This window comes from Eufriesea mexicana, unplaced genomic scaffold (genome assembly GCF_001483705.2).
Source record: "Eufriesea mexicana isolate 0111107269 unplaced genomic scaffold, ASM148370v2 scaffold5190, whole genome shotgun sequence".
NCBI lineage: Eukaryota > Metazoa > Arthropoda > Insecta > Hymenoptera > Apidae > Eufriesea > Eufriesea mexicana.
In genome coordinates, this window is record NW_016913149.1 from 382,506 (window position 1) to 396,935 (window position 14,430).

At 35.2% G+C, this 14,430-nt stretch overlaps 1 protein-coding gene across 1 annotated transcript in view; it reads left to right on the forward strand.

Annotated features, from left to right (window-relative positions):
* chinmo (Chronologically inappropriate morphogenesis) overlaps positions 1-14,430 on the forward strand; it is a 91,838-nt gene that overhangs the window by 50,565 nt on the left and 26,843 nt on the right. The gene's annotated exons all lie outside the window — the stretch shown is intronic.

The following is a 14,430-nucleotide window of genomic DNA, read 5'->3' on the forward strand; positions in this document are numbered from 1 at the left end:
TATTTATGTCTCTTTTCCCTTTTTAAAATGCTAGTAAATTTGTATTTATGTCTCTTTTTCTTTTTTAAAATGCTAGTAAATTTGTATTTAGATTTTTTCCTTTTTCGAAATGCTAGTAAATATATATTTAGGTCTCTTCCTTTTTTAAAATGGTAGTAAATTTGTATTTATGTCTCTTTTTCTTCTTTTTTGAAATAATGGTAAATTTGCATTTAGGTATACTTTTTTTAAATCGTACCTAATAATTTGTATTTAGGTCTGTTTTCCTTTCTTAAAATGGTACTAAATTTGTGTTTAGGACTCTCTTCCATTTTTAACATGGTAGTAAATTTGCATTTAGGTCTCTTTTTCTTTTTTAAAATGCTAGTAAATTTGTATTTAGATTTTTTCCTTTTTCGAAATGCTAGTAAATATATATTTAGGTCTCTTCCTTTTTTAAAATGGTAGTAAATTTGTATTTAGGTTTCTTTTCTTTTTTAAAATTCTAATAAATTTGCATTTAGGTATTTATCTTTTTTTTCCTTTTAATTGTACCTAGTAAATTTTTGTACTTCACCTTTTTATTTTTTTAGTAAATTGGATATTTATAGAGGGTCTTTATGTTTAAATCATAGTAAATTAATAGTTTGATCCTCTTCTTTTTTAAATTGTACTAAAATTGTACCACGTGTCCAGGCAATTGAAGAGTATATATATGTATATATATTTGCCATCGAAACTCGTTTAATTAATTTTATTTCACAAACGTAGATAGCTTTGAACATGGTACATACACACACGTATGAGCGTATTTAAGAAATAAATAAGAATACGATACAAATATCTATATACTTGTATCTACATATCTCTATATTTTCTTTATAAATTCCAACACTTGGAAGACATGGACGAAGCAAAACGAGACCCATAACCTAACCCATAACCTAAAAAGCTTCTGATGTAAATCGTAATTTATCCGTTCTCCATGCACATGCAATATTTATAGAAAAATTCTTGTATTTAGGTCTGCTTTTCTTCTAAATCGTAGTAAATTTGTATTTAGGTCTGTTTTTCTTTTTTTAGATCATGGTAAATTTGTATTTAGCTATTTCTTTTTATTTTTAAATGTACATATTAAATTTGCATTTAAATATATATATAGTAAATTAGCCCTCGGATCCTCCAGTTTTAAATTATGATATATTCATACTCAGATCTTCTTGTTTAAATATCCTCTTCACCTGTTGCCAAACCTATCGACTTTGTCTCTAAATAAATCACGCATAGATAATATAAACTAAAATCGTACGACAAACTAGACACTGCATAATGACTATCTAAACAAAACTCCGAGACCAGCCATCTTGACCAACTTACGGGTCCCCCTTACGGGAACCACCAAATGCTATTAACATAATTAAACACGAGAAAGAAAGAACATACCTAAACCACGAGCGATGATCTCGCTCGACATTTTCTTTGCCAGTTCGTAATCGTTTTAAACTGGAAAACAGTAGGTGAAACGCGTGGAGCCATGGGTGATTTCAAGGCCCGTCGTTTGTTAGTATTACAAGGCAAACGCAGAGTTGCGAAACCTCACGTTGTTGATAGCGTTGCTGCCGTTATCAGATTACTAGAGTATTAAATACCATGTGGTCGCGAGCGTGAATCGATAACATTATGCTTTACGTCTTTCTCGAAGAAGGAACCTCGCAGATTACGAGTAAAAAGCGAACAAAAATTAACCCTTTCGCGACTAGCACGGCCCACTAGTACCATAATTCGCCACTCTGCGCCGCGGCGCTACCGAGCATACTCCGCCGCCATTTTCTGCTTTGCCTAATACCTGTACTAGCTTTGTTTTGAGTTTACTGTTGAAATTAATATATACATTACTATATATATTAGTAATTATTATTATTTATTTTAACCAATTGCGCTAGAAAGACGTGTCACGCACGTCGAGATGCTTTCGTTCCAAAATCGCCAGCGACGTGTACACCACGTCGAAAGGGCATTTATCGCGGAAATAAAAATGGCGTGGATTGCACGTCGGCTAACAACCAGATCGTTCATTTCTCGAGCTACAGTTCCAGAGTGCACTGTGTCGCATAGTGTCATCGATATCTTGGAAATATTTCAGAATCGATACAGTATCTCGCGGCGTCAATGCGACACCTTGCAGCGTGTTAGACTATAGCGCACGGCACCGCAACCGTAAGTTTATTGGTAGCGCAAGTGGTTAATAATACATTAATATAATTATGATTTGCCGTATGTAGACGGCATCAGCCGCTGTAAAGCAATAAATGACTGTCGTATGAATACGACGGCAGCCGCTGTGAAACAATAAGTGACTGACGTATATATACGTCACTCGTCGCGAAAGGGTTATGAGAGACAGCGAGGTCCTGCACCTTTGAGGTACTGCTGGAGTGTAAAACATGACGGAATGCAGGTGCCCACGTACCGATAATTCTCTCCGGGATCGAGAGTTAATCATCGGACGACTAAGTGGGTCAATGACACAATTACACAACCCGTCGGCTTAGCAGCCTCGTGCGTGCATTTATGGGCTTTGTTGGAACAGACGCAACGCGGATAAATATAACCATGAAGTCGCGATATCTTCTCTCTTGCCACGTCGAGAACACACGGCGACTCCACGTTTCCGAGCTGACACACGTTAATGATTATTATTAATCCAGAGACAACGTTGTTAAACGTGGTTTTAGAGCGGAACTTACCGTGATCGGTAGAGGAAGGGATAGGATGAGACAAATTTTTGAGAAATGGAGGAATTAGGGGAATAGGAAGAGAAATTAGTGAGTCGATTATTATTGTGAAATAATAATTATCGTGAATTTGATTTTAGGTTTGATGTATTGGCAAAATTCGAGAGCTAGTGATCGACAATGGAGATAAAGTCTCTAGCTACGTCACTGGTGTTCCTTTTTTCTCCATCCTCGAAATCACGAGAGAATAATTACGATTTTAATCCCTATCGATTCACAAATTATTTATTTTTTGAAATCGACGATATTTTGGAAAATACTAATTAAGAAATCGTATGGAAATTTGATTTTAGGTTAGATATATTGACAGAATTCGAAATCTAGAGATAGAGAATGGCGACAGAGTCTCTAGTTACGTCACTGGTGTTCCTTTTTCTCCTTCCACGAAATGGCGTATTTATTTTTTTTAAATCGACAATATTTTTGAAAATATTAAGAAATCGTATACAAATTAATGCGTGAAATTATTTTACGCGAATATTTCACGAATTTTTACGTTATTTTGTATTGTATAAATTAATTAATATCAATTTTCGAAATTTTATTAAATGGCGACTGAAGATTGTCATTTTTTCCTTCCTGTGAGACTCGAATTGTTCGAAAATTGACTCGCGTCGTCGTTAACTTCGTGCAAATTAGTTCCAGTAAAAGATTCGTGGCGCTGGATGAAAGAAAAATGGCGCGGGTCTGACGATCGGTCGACACGAGTTCGCGAGTCGGTCGTTTAGATTAAACTGCATTTTTTTGTTACGATAATGTCAGTTATCTGCTGGCTTATATTCACTGCTGGTATTGTGAAAGCGAGGGATTACTAGAAATTACATAAAAGCATTTTATCGTCCGGTTACGTTCGTCGCTTATAAAAGATGCTCTGTGTCTCATTTTTATCGCAGTGTCAATTATACAATTTTTTCTTTATCGCCGAATTATAGGAAATAATATGGAATGACCGATCAAGATAATGTACATTATCAGAGGAAATTTTCCTTACACCGAATTGGCTCGGTTTACAAATCTAAACCACCGTTTAATAAATTTACGAAAATATTATTAGAGAATCTTTAAATAATTAATTTTTGCATCGAAGTTAACCTATAAAGATTCGTAGATTCTGCAAACCTCGAATTCACGAGAACTATATCGTATAAATTTTCCTTTTAATTTTTCAAATCGATTCGCATCTAAAATCCGAAATATAGAAAATTACTTTAAACATAAAAAATTTGTTTTTACAATATACCTACTATGATCGGTAAAATGACCTGCGATTGGTAGATAAAAAAAATAAAAGATGTTTAAAAAAAAAAAAAAAACATGAAATTGGAAATGTAGGAAAATTAATTTTATACATATTGGAGAAAAAGAAAAAGAAAAAGGGATAAGGTAGAATCCGGAATTTATAATACAAATTTTGAGATTGCTCATTTAGGTTATGTTAGGTTCACTCTTAAATCGAAAATTTAAAGAATTTCAGAAATTAGAAATATTTAATTCAAGAGCGGCTCCTTAATACTAATTTTTCGAATCCGATGCTTCCTATATCCAACAATAAAAAGTGTACAATACCGAGTAACTTTTTCCATTTAATGTAAAAGATCTCGACTATCCGAGAAATAATTGAAAAATTGAAGCTTCGTCGAAGTTCGCGGACTTGGACAAAATCGTATATTCACATCAGCTCGTCGTTACTATTTTTACTTTTATCTCTAAACACAAGAGAAACGATAACATCGTGGGCTCGCGAGGGTTCGCAGCATGGAACAATTCGTTGGAGCTGGTTCGCCGATCCACGTCTCTGAAACGCGTAATTAGCAGCTTAGGCCGAGTGCCGCGGAATACATCAGGAGTATTAGCGTCCACGTGCAGCCACGTGCGGTTGCACGGCACACGTGGTCGCGGATGCCGATTTTTCGGCCGCGCCACGGTTTCAAAGCTCACGGTCACCCCCACCACCGCCCGCTGTGCGCGCGCCGCGCGGGTCCTCGGCTCTGCCGGCCGGCCGTCCCCACTCCTAGCTGATCGTGCAGCGAGGGAACATGTGCGAGCGTCGCGACCTTGGTCCCACGCGGCCATTGGCCGGAACCAGAGGAAGCCGAGCGCCGCGATTGGCCGGTTCGCGCGAGCCGAGCCCGGTACTGCGTCGTGCATGCGTACGAGCGCACGCGTGTACCGCGGAATCTGGCGGCAAAATTCAGCTACAGAGGGGAACTAGCTCGCGTACTCTGCATCGGCGACCTTGTCGGGCCATTGACCGTCGATTTCGCCCCTTGGCTCTGCCTTTCTTTGTCGATATAACCAGCAGCCTGTCGTGTTCCCAGCGAATCAACCGCCTTATCTTTTCGCGCCACTTCCAACATAATCACCGTGTGTTACTGATCCGTGGATGAACGGATGTGTAATACACGGCAGGCATGAGCATATACGCTGCTCGTGGTTGCGTTATTCTGTATTTATTAAGAGACGAGGACTAAAAAGAAATTTCTCCGAAAAAATTATGCAATTTGAACTTTTGTACTAGAGAAACGAGTTTTGGTGCCTAGTTAGCAAAAATTCCAAGATTTATGGTTAACTCTTTGCACCATAGTAACGAGTCTAATTCGACGTCAGTTTTTCATACTGAACCTCACGAAGGTGAATAATTTTCGTCATGGGACTAAAATTATACTTAGCAAGCCTTTACACAAAAGAGATTCGTATAAATTCTGAACGCTTTTCCGTTAGATTTTCTATTATTAAATAGGGATTCTATAAGGGGTTAATGTGTAACGATGTATGGGATATTAGAAGACAGTACATTATTAGCAAAAATTTAATAGAAAAGCTTCGAATTGCTTCTTGTTTCTCACGAAAAGGTCTTCAAATGGTGATAAGAAATTTAATTCTTAATTTTCTTTGTAATCACAGACATATTCGTCGAATGCACATGGTTGAGGTAACATGGGGGTGTCAATCGAGAAGATTCGATTTTTGGAGTAGGTGTTCTTTTCTCGAAGATTGTTTGTAATTTGTAATTCGAAATACGAAGTGAGAGGTGGTTGAATGGGAGACGAGATATTTTATTAAATTTGGCAGTGGGTGTTGTCTTCTTCTCGATGATCTAATTTCAACTCTGTCATGTCATGTAACCAGGAAGTTGTCTGGTTATTTACGCTGCTTTAAGGTCCTTGTTTATAACTTTATTATCGTCTTCGCTGTCACTTATTATTCTTTTTATTCTATCCTGTATTTACGAAGTCAGGATATTAATAATATTCATGAAATTACTATTAAAACCCAAAATTAAACTTCGAATCGTTCCCCAAAGGTATTAAATACTATTGCAATAACCCTCACGAAATAGTCTAAAGTATAGTCACCTACGAAACATAATCCAAAACTAAACACAGTATTACTTCATGCTAATTATTCCTGTAATACGATGAATTTCTCAGCTCGAATCCCACGATAGAATCAAAATACAATAAAACAGTTATTCAACTGGTCCAATCAAGAGGTCCCAAGCACTGCCACTAGAACTAACCTCTACAACTACCACTAGCAACCTTCCCCGATTAAATTCATTGAAATTCCATTGGAAAAACTCAGTAGAATCCAAGGAAGCACTTACCCCTCTTGTTCCCACTTTGACGTTCAAAATAACGATGAAAGACAAAGAAAAGGGTATGACAGCGTTGACAGAGTGTGGATGATGACTCGCGGAAATTTCCCCTAACCCTATAGCTGTAAGTTAGAAGCCATATACCGAGTGTTTCCACGAAACCGTGGAAGATGGTATCGCGAGAGGAACGAAAGATTTGATAAAAATCGTTGTCATTTTCGTCGGTACAGTGACGGTGGGGTCTAATTTATGCCACTTCCGGGTTCTCCGGGGTACAGTACGTTAGACGTGCACGGAGTAATAGAATTATAGCGAGCGAGGAAGGAGGAAACGATGACCATGGTAGGAAACTGAAAACCCTAGCCCATAAAACTCCTTACCAGCTGGCCTTGAGGCATGAATAGGTTGCCCGTGAAGAGTGCATTGCTCCGTTGCGTAACGGAGCGCGTGTTATTTGCAAGTTTCTTCCCGACGTGGAGCCTGTCGACTCGGTGAATTAATTTCTCGTTCTTAGGCTAATGGGTTTCGTTTAACAGATCCTTCCTCCGATTGTTCTGCCATCTTCGAACGCGATACCCGGCTCCGAGCGTCGATAACCCTTGCCTCCATTCGCGTTGGCAGAGTTTAGCCCTAAACTGGGTGTTCTGCGTGATCAGTTCACTCTGTTTCGCTCGTTTCTTCCTGTCGTCATTCTTATCTTGTTCTGCGTGACGATTATGCCACTTAGATCCCGTATTTCGATTTATTTATTCAGCTTTGTGGACTTTTCTAGAAATTTCTGGGCCTCTTGGGACAATTATGTGCCAAAGCTCATCAATTGGTGATCAATTTTCTATATTTACATTAAAATTCTATTTTCTGTTTCATTTTTATCTTGCAATTAATCGATTTTACAAATGGGTGACTCGTATAACGTGGATTTTCTATTTTCAATATAATTCTTTTTTAGCTTTTATAATTCTTTTTAAGTAATCTCCCTCCTGTTTTCTTCCCTCGACTCTTCAGCTCACCTGACCGATGATTGACACTGGAACTACCGATCTGAAATGAAAGTAAATCTGGATCTTTTTGTACGAGAAAAATCGTTCTGCATTACCGATTTATCCTTCGCGCAGATTCGTCACCTGTTCGATCAGGCTACCTTATATTTACCCATGGTCACCCTATATTTTTCATTTCTATTTCTTCGTACGTGCAATAAATATAGTGTAATTATAATACAATACAGGGCAGATTAAAAATTGTACGATTAGCACCACGAGATAGCTGTAGGTACAGCAACGACACGAAAAGAGTGTCATTTAGGTTCACCTGAACAGGTTCATTTAATTAGAGTGGCACTAGTTCTCGTTGTCAAGATGCGTAATGATAGTGATATTTTTCTTTTTTAAAAAAGCAGAGATGTATATGGACGTTGAAGGAGTACGTGTTGCAGGATGGATTCTGAATAGGATGATCGTGGTTTGGGAAAGATAATTTTGGTATTCGAGTTTGGATGAAGCTCGATGCCGGTTAGAGCGGTATCTGTACCATAAATCGAGATAGTGGCACACGTTGGGATTTTTAAGAAGATTGTATACCTCGAAGTTATTCGTTCCATGGCGTGTGAGTCACCGTGACCCATGATGGTTACCAGAAGCTTTCATTAAACGAACAGGATTGTTCTTTTGTGCATTATTCGAGTGAGAATCTCGAACAAAGTGAAAGGGTGGATTTTTCGCGACTTTGCAATTTTTATTTCCATTTCTTTAATGTTTTGGATTAGGTAGTTTGGTGTATGTATATGTGCAGTGGAAAAATATATTAAGCCTTTGCAGTGAAAGATTTTTTCGCTATGGAAATATAGCAATTCGAAGCTTTTCATATATTTTTCTAAACTCGGTGATTTTAGCATAAACACTTACGCTAAAATGAAAATTTCGTGTATTTCGTTTCAGTGCTTCACGTGTAGTTAATTCTAGTTTAGTTATTATATTATATTCGTTAGTTAGGCTTCAGAGTATTACAACAAACGATGATTGATAATGAGAGAGATTCGTTGATATATTTTCCAAAATTTTCCATTTTCTTCACATTTTGGAGGACGAAAAATATAATGATATTCGCAGGTCGTTACCTTCTTTTTTAATTTCTATTAGTAGAAGTGTATAACCACGTGTACGTCCCAATAAAAATAAGAACATCGTTGTATTATGTATACAAAAATTTTTCAACAGATTGCGAATTCTCGAAGCTCTCGATTACTCTGATAATTCTAATAAATCGCCATACGATTTTAAAAAATTGCAGGAAAAATAAGGAAAGAAGGTAGAAGTCTCAAAGAAATCACTATACTATTTATATGGAAGCTCTGGATTACTCTGATAATTCTAATAAATCGCCATACGATTTTAAAAAATTGCAGGAAAAATAAGGAAAGAAGGTAGAAGTCTCAAAGAAATCACTATACTATTAATATGGAATTCTGCAACCTATCACGAATTCTGGAAGCTCTCGATTACTCTGATAATTCTAATAAATCGCCATACGATTTTAAAAAATTCCAGGAAAAATAGGAAAAGAAGATCCAAGTCGTAAAGAAATCACTATACAATTAATATGGAAGCTCTGGATTACTCTGATAATTCTAACAAATTGCCAAAGGATAATAAAAAATTCCCCAAAAAATAGGGAAAAGTTGTATTATGTATACAAAAATTTTTCAACAGATTGCGAATTCTCGAAGCTCTCGATTACTCTGATAATTCTAATAAATCGCCATACGATTTTAAAAAATTGCAGGAAAAATAAGGAAAGAAGGTAGAAGTCTCAAAGAAATCACTATACTATTTATATGGAAGCTCTGGATTACTCTGATAATTCTACTAAATCGCCAAAGGTAAAAAGGTAAAAAATTCCAAGAAAAATAAGGAAAAGAGGTGCAAACTATATATGATTCTTGAACCGATCGAAGAAGATCGCGAGATCTCGAGGAAGGTACCATGCGTCGACAGATCTCTTACCATCGCGTGATGGTGGATCGTGGTAGGAGCGTGTTTCGAGAGGTGAAACACATCCGTGTCTTATTTTCGCTGCGTCGATCCACACAAAGGATGCGGGAATGCCAGGCACATGTTTCCGGGTCCTGGTTATGAGCCGTTGGCATAAGCCACGAACACGCCACGCAAAACGCCCACACACGCACACGCGACTCGGTCGTTGGCCTCTGCACACCACACATCCAGCAATGTATATTTGGCTCGGATACCTGTAACGATACGCAGCCTCCTATATTCGGTAGGTTGCAAATATTCCGATCCCTGCGTTTCCATTCGTCCCATATTCTGGGGGGACCGCTGTTACCGCTATTCGCCGATTTTTCTGTGATAGATAACATTGCGATCATGTTCATCGTGGTATAATCGATTTGACAGGTTGGGACGTTTGTTATCGTCCAAGTTGAAAATGAAAGTATTATCCTCGTTTTTGAATTAATGGGTTTTGTGGAGATTATTTTTATTGCTTTTTTTATTTTTATTATTATTTTTTTAGAAGAAGAAGAAGTGGAAGAAGATTTTGTGATGATTGTAGATACGTTTGTGACAGTCTGTGTTATTATAAGAGGAATCTTGTGACTTAGTTTAATTTAAATTTAATTAAATTGAATGAAGTCACAAGAAGAATATTGGATAAGAAGATTGTGATAATTGTAGATACATTTGTGACAACTTTTTGTTACGATATTTTTTCTTTAGATAAAAATTATAATAATTCGTATTATTATGGGAGAAATCTTGTAATTTAATTTAATTAAATTGAATGAAGTCATAAGAAGAATATTGAATAAGAAAATTGTGATAATTATAAATGCATTTGTGACAACTTTTTATTACGATATTTTTTCTTTAGATAAAAATTATAATAGTTCGTGTTATTATGGGAGGAATTTTGTAACTTAGTTTAATTTAATTTAATTTAAATTTAAATTTAATAAAATTGAATGAAGTCACAACAAGATTGTGATAATTGTAGATGCATTTATGACAACTTTTTATTATTATATATTTTCTTTAGATGAAAATTATAATAGTTCGTGCTGTTCTGTTAGCAATCTTGTGACTTAATTTAATATAATATAATTTAAATTTGAATTTAATTAAATTGAATGAAGTCATGAGAAGAATATTGAATAGGACGATTGTGATAATTGTAGATGCATTTGTGACAACTTTTTATTACGATATTTTTTCTTTAGATAAAAATTATAATAGTTCGTATTATTATGGGAGAAATATTGTAATTTAATTTAATTAAATTGAATGAAGTCACAAGAAAAATATTGAATAAGACGATTGTGATAATTGTAGATGTATTTATGACAACTTTTTATTATTATATATTTTCTTTAGATGAAAATGATAATAGTTCGTGCTGTTCTGTTAGCAATCTTGTGACTTAATTTAATATAATATAATTTAAATTTGAATTTAATTAAATTGAATGAAGTCACAACAAGATTGTGATAATTGTAGATGCATTTATGACAACTTTTTATTACCATATATTTTCTGTAGATAAAAATTATAATAGTTCGTGCTATTATGTAGGAATTTTGTGACTTAATTTAATTTAAATTAAATTTCATTAAATTAAATTAATTAAATTAAGTCACAAGAAAAAGATTGTGATATTTATAGATATATTTGTCGCAACATTTTATTACAATTCCTCTTCTTTTAGATAAAATAGAATTTACACAATTTGTATTAAGAAATTATAGAATTATTAATTATATAATTATCAATAATTCTTAATTATATAAAATTATTAATTAATAAATTATAGAATTTCTTAATAACCCCTATAACTGTGCCAAAATTAACCTTAATAATTCTTCCAAATCCAAGAGACTCTATTTTCCCCTATCCTTCTAATTCCCATAACTTTGTTACACACGTGGTCCTAGAGTTTACGAATCGCCACATTGCATCAAGCATGGGAATCTTCTCGACCCTCGTCGTACAAGAAATTCCAAAATAAATTCCCCATTTATAATCCCGATGAACGTAAACGTAATCCACGAACGTAAACGAAAGTAAATGATCGAGCGAAATCGCGCATAGTCGTATAAAAGTTTGAAAATCTTTTACACTCGTGCACACGCGCGGAGTGGAAGGGTTGGTTGCCGAAAGGGTTCGTAGTTTGCTCGTTTTTTCGACGAATCTTCGAATGTCAAGGAGCCTGGAAGAACTCGATACGCTTTAGTTAGGCGAGCCATTCCGAAAGGCAGGTGGTTTCGGCCACCTGGCCGGCCGTTCTCGCGTGTCTCTTTTTTCCATCTTGATTCCCTTATTCCGTAGGATATCGTGTCGTTGTGCCTCATCTCATCTTCCATGGTTCGTGGATAACATGCTTCGTCCGGTGGCAAGCTTTCCGTTGAAGCTCGTCAGGTGCTTCTATCAGGAACAGGTTTAATGACAGTACACGGCTAATGACACATTGTTGATAATTATTGACTATACCTCGCGTTTTATTTAATGTTCTTCAAAATCAAATTTGGAAATTGAACTTCATGGTAACTGGATAGTCGAGTTCCAATTTGGAGAAGTGTATTCCATATCGTTACGACTTTTGTATCTAAATTCTGTGCTGTTTTACAGTATTTTGTAACGATATTTAGTATTCCATGATATACTAAAATGTTCTATATTATTTTATACAGGGAGGCCTGTGAAAAAGTGAGGGATATAACCAGTGAAAAATTATTGGTATTCTATTTTCTGTAGATTATAGAGTAGAGTATTTCTTGGAGATTAAAGAAAAGAAAAATCTATTAATTATATTTCCAAAAGAAATAATAAAAAATTAGAAAACCATAGAAAAATATCATTTAGCTTTTCAGTGGCCACTCTATAGTATTCTATACTGTTTTCGACTATTTATTATTATTCATTACTATACTATAATATTTTTTACTACATTTTATTATTCTATAATACACTAGACCATTCTCTATTATTTTGTGCTACTACCCATTGCAAAAAATTTCCAGTCAAACCCTGTAACGCGAAATTCTCTAAAATTGCTGTAATTTCCTAGATGTGAATCAGTTTAAAACAAAGTAAAACCAAAAAGGAAAAATAATAATAATTCAAACCTTTGTTCATAATCGAGAACAAAGTAATGAAATAATAACTATAATCGAAATGACCAAGAACTTCTTACCAGTACCAGTACTCTGTACTCTCCTATACTACTTTACACTATAGATACTCCACAACTATACCATAAATAAAATTTTCGAATATCCCATATCCCATATCTTTATCCACAAAAATTGGACACTCGAGTGAAACCAAATTCTGACAAATTCTCGTCGAAATTCCAAACCCCGCGAAATTTAAAATTTAAAAATTATGTCACGTGGCTAAGCTCCCACTACTATGGAACAAAAAAAAAAAGTAGAAAAACCAACGATTTCTTTTCAACGGTCTCTTCTGCGACCTCTGAAAATCCCCCATAGACCGTACCCCATCCGAAGCAGCGATCCCGCGGACAAAAGGTATGTTCCTCACGGATTTTGTCGTACAACCTATGCGGCGCCATATTCGTTGGACGCGCACCGATATCGTATTACGCGCACGTTACACTTGCGCACGTGAATTGTAAATTACGGAAGATCGTGTCGGAGGATGGCCTACATAGCCAGCGGACTGCAAGAAAGGGCATCGACGTCAAGCTGGCGCTGGCTCCACGGCTCCTTTATGGAGAGCGAGTGGAAGGAAAAAAAGAAAAAAAGGGTTCGACAGTCACCACTTCCTTTGCATGCCAAAATTCCCGCGGTCCCCGCCGGCCACTCTATGAAAGCCGTGAGAAAAAAAGGTTAGAATAGACACAGGCTGCTAACGAAAGTCGAATAGTTCCTGGAAAACGCGCGTAATCCAACCCAATGCAAAATGGCCGCCCTTTGTTGCGAGCGCGGTATTATCTTGTCTGGTTTTCTTGTATTATCCGTGTGGGATCGTAGTTTTTCAGTGTGTTTAGCTTTCGCAGTGGCTCGGAAGGTTTTGGGGGGTTTGGGGGGGGGGGACGGGGGGGGGGGGGGGATTGCAAGCAAAGTATTTCCATATTTTTGTATATATTCATGATCATAATATGATTATATATATATTAGACCAGAGTTTCCACGCTTATTATTAAATAATAAATAAATATATGCATACATATGTTTATCGAATAAAGTATTGACTATTTTAGTTGAAACAAAATATAATTTCAATGTTTCTTGTGCATATTTAATTATTATACACGCGTTATATCATGTTATATATTATATTGTAATATAAATTGTGTATTATAATATTAATTGTAATTTTATATATTATCGTATATATAAATATCGCATACATATATCGTATGTATATATATATTCCTTTTTGCAAGCAAAGTATTTTCATATTTTTGTATATATTCATGATCATAATATGATTATATATATATTAGACCAGAGTTTCCACGCTTATTATTAAATAATAAATAAATATATGCATACATATGTATATCGAATAAAGTATTGACTATTTTGGTTGAAACAAAATATAATTTCAATGTTTCTTGTGTATATTTAATTATTATACACGTGTTATATGACGTTGTATATTATATTATAATATATTTTGTGCATATTCGTATATAATATAATCGTAATATGAGATAATTATGAATAAACGTTTATTAAATAAAGTATTAATTAATTCGATGTGTAATATACATATAGATATCATATTGTATATATATGTATATTCTTTTTTCCAAACAAAGTATTTCCATATTTTTGTATATACTCATGATCATAATATGATTACTATAAATTTAACGTGACACTGAATTACACCAGAGTTTCCACACTTATTATTAAATAATAGATAAATATACATACAGGGTGTCCCAAAAGAACGTATACACACTTAAATACCTTATTCTTTCTAATTTATTATTTCTTTCCTAGGTACAACCCATTTAAAATAATGGCTGGTTTTAGACTAGACTTTGAAGAACGTAATAAAAAAATCAGTCTTT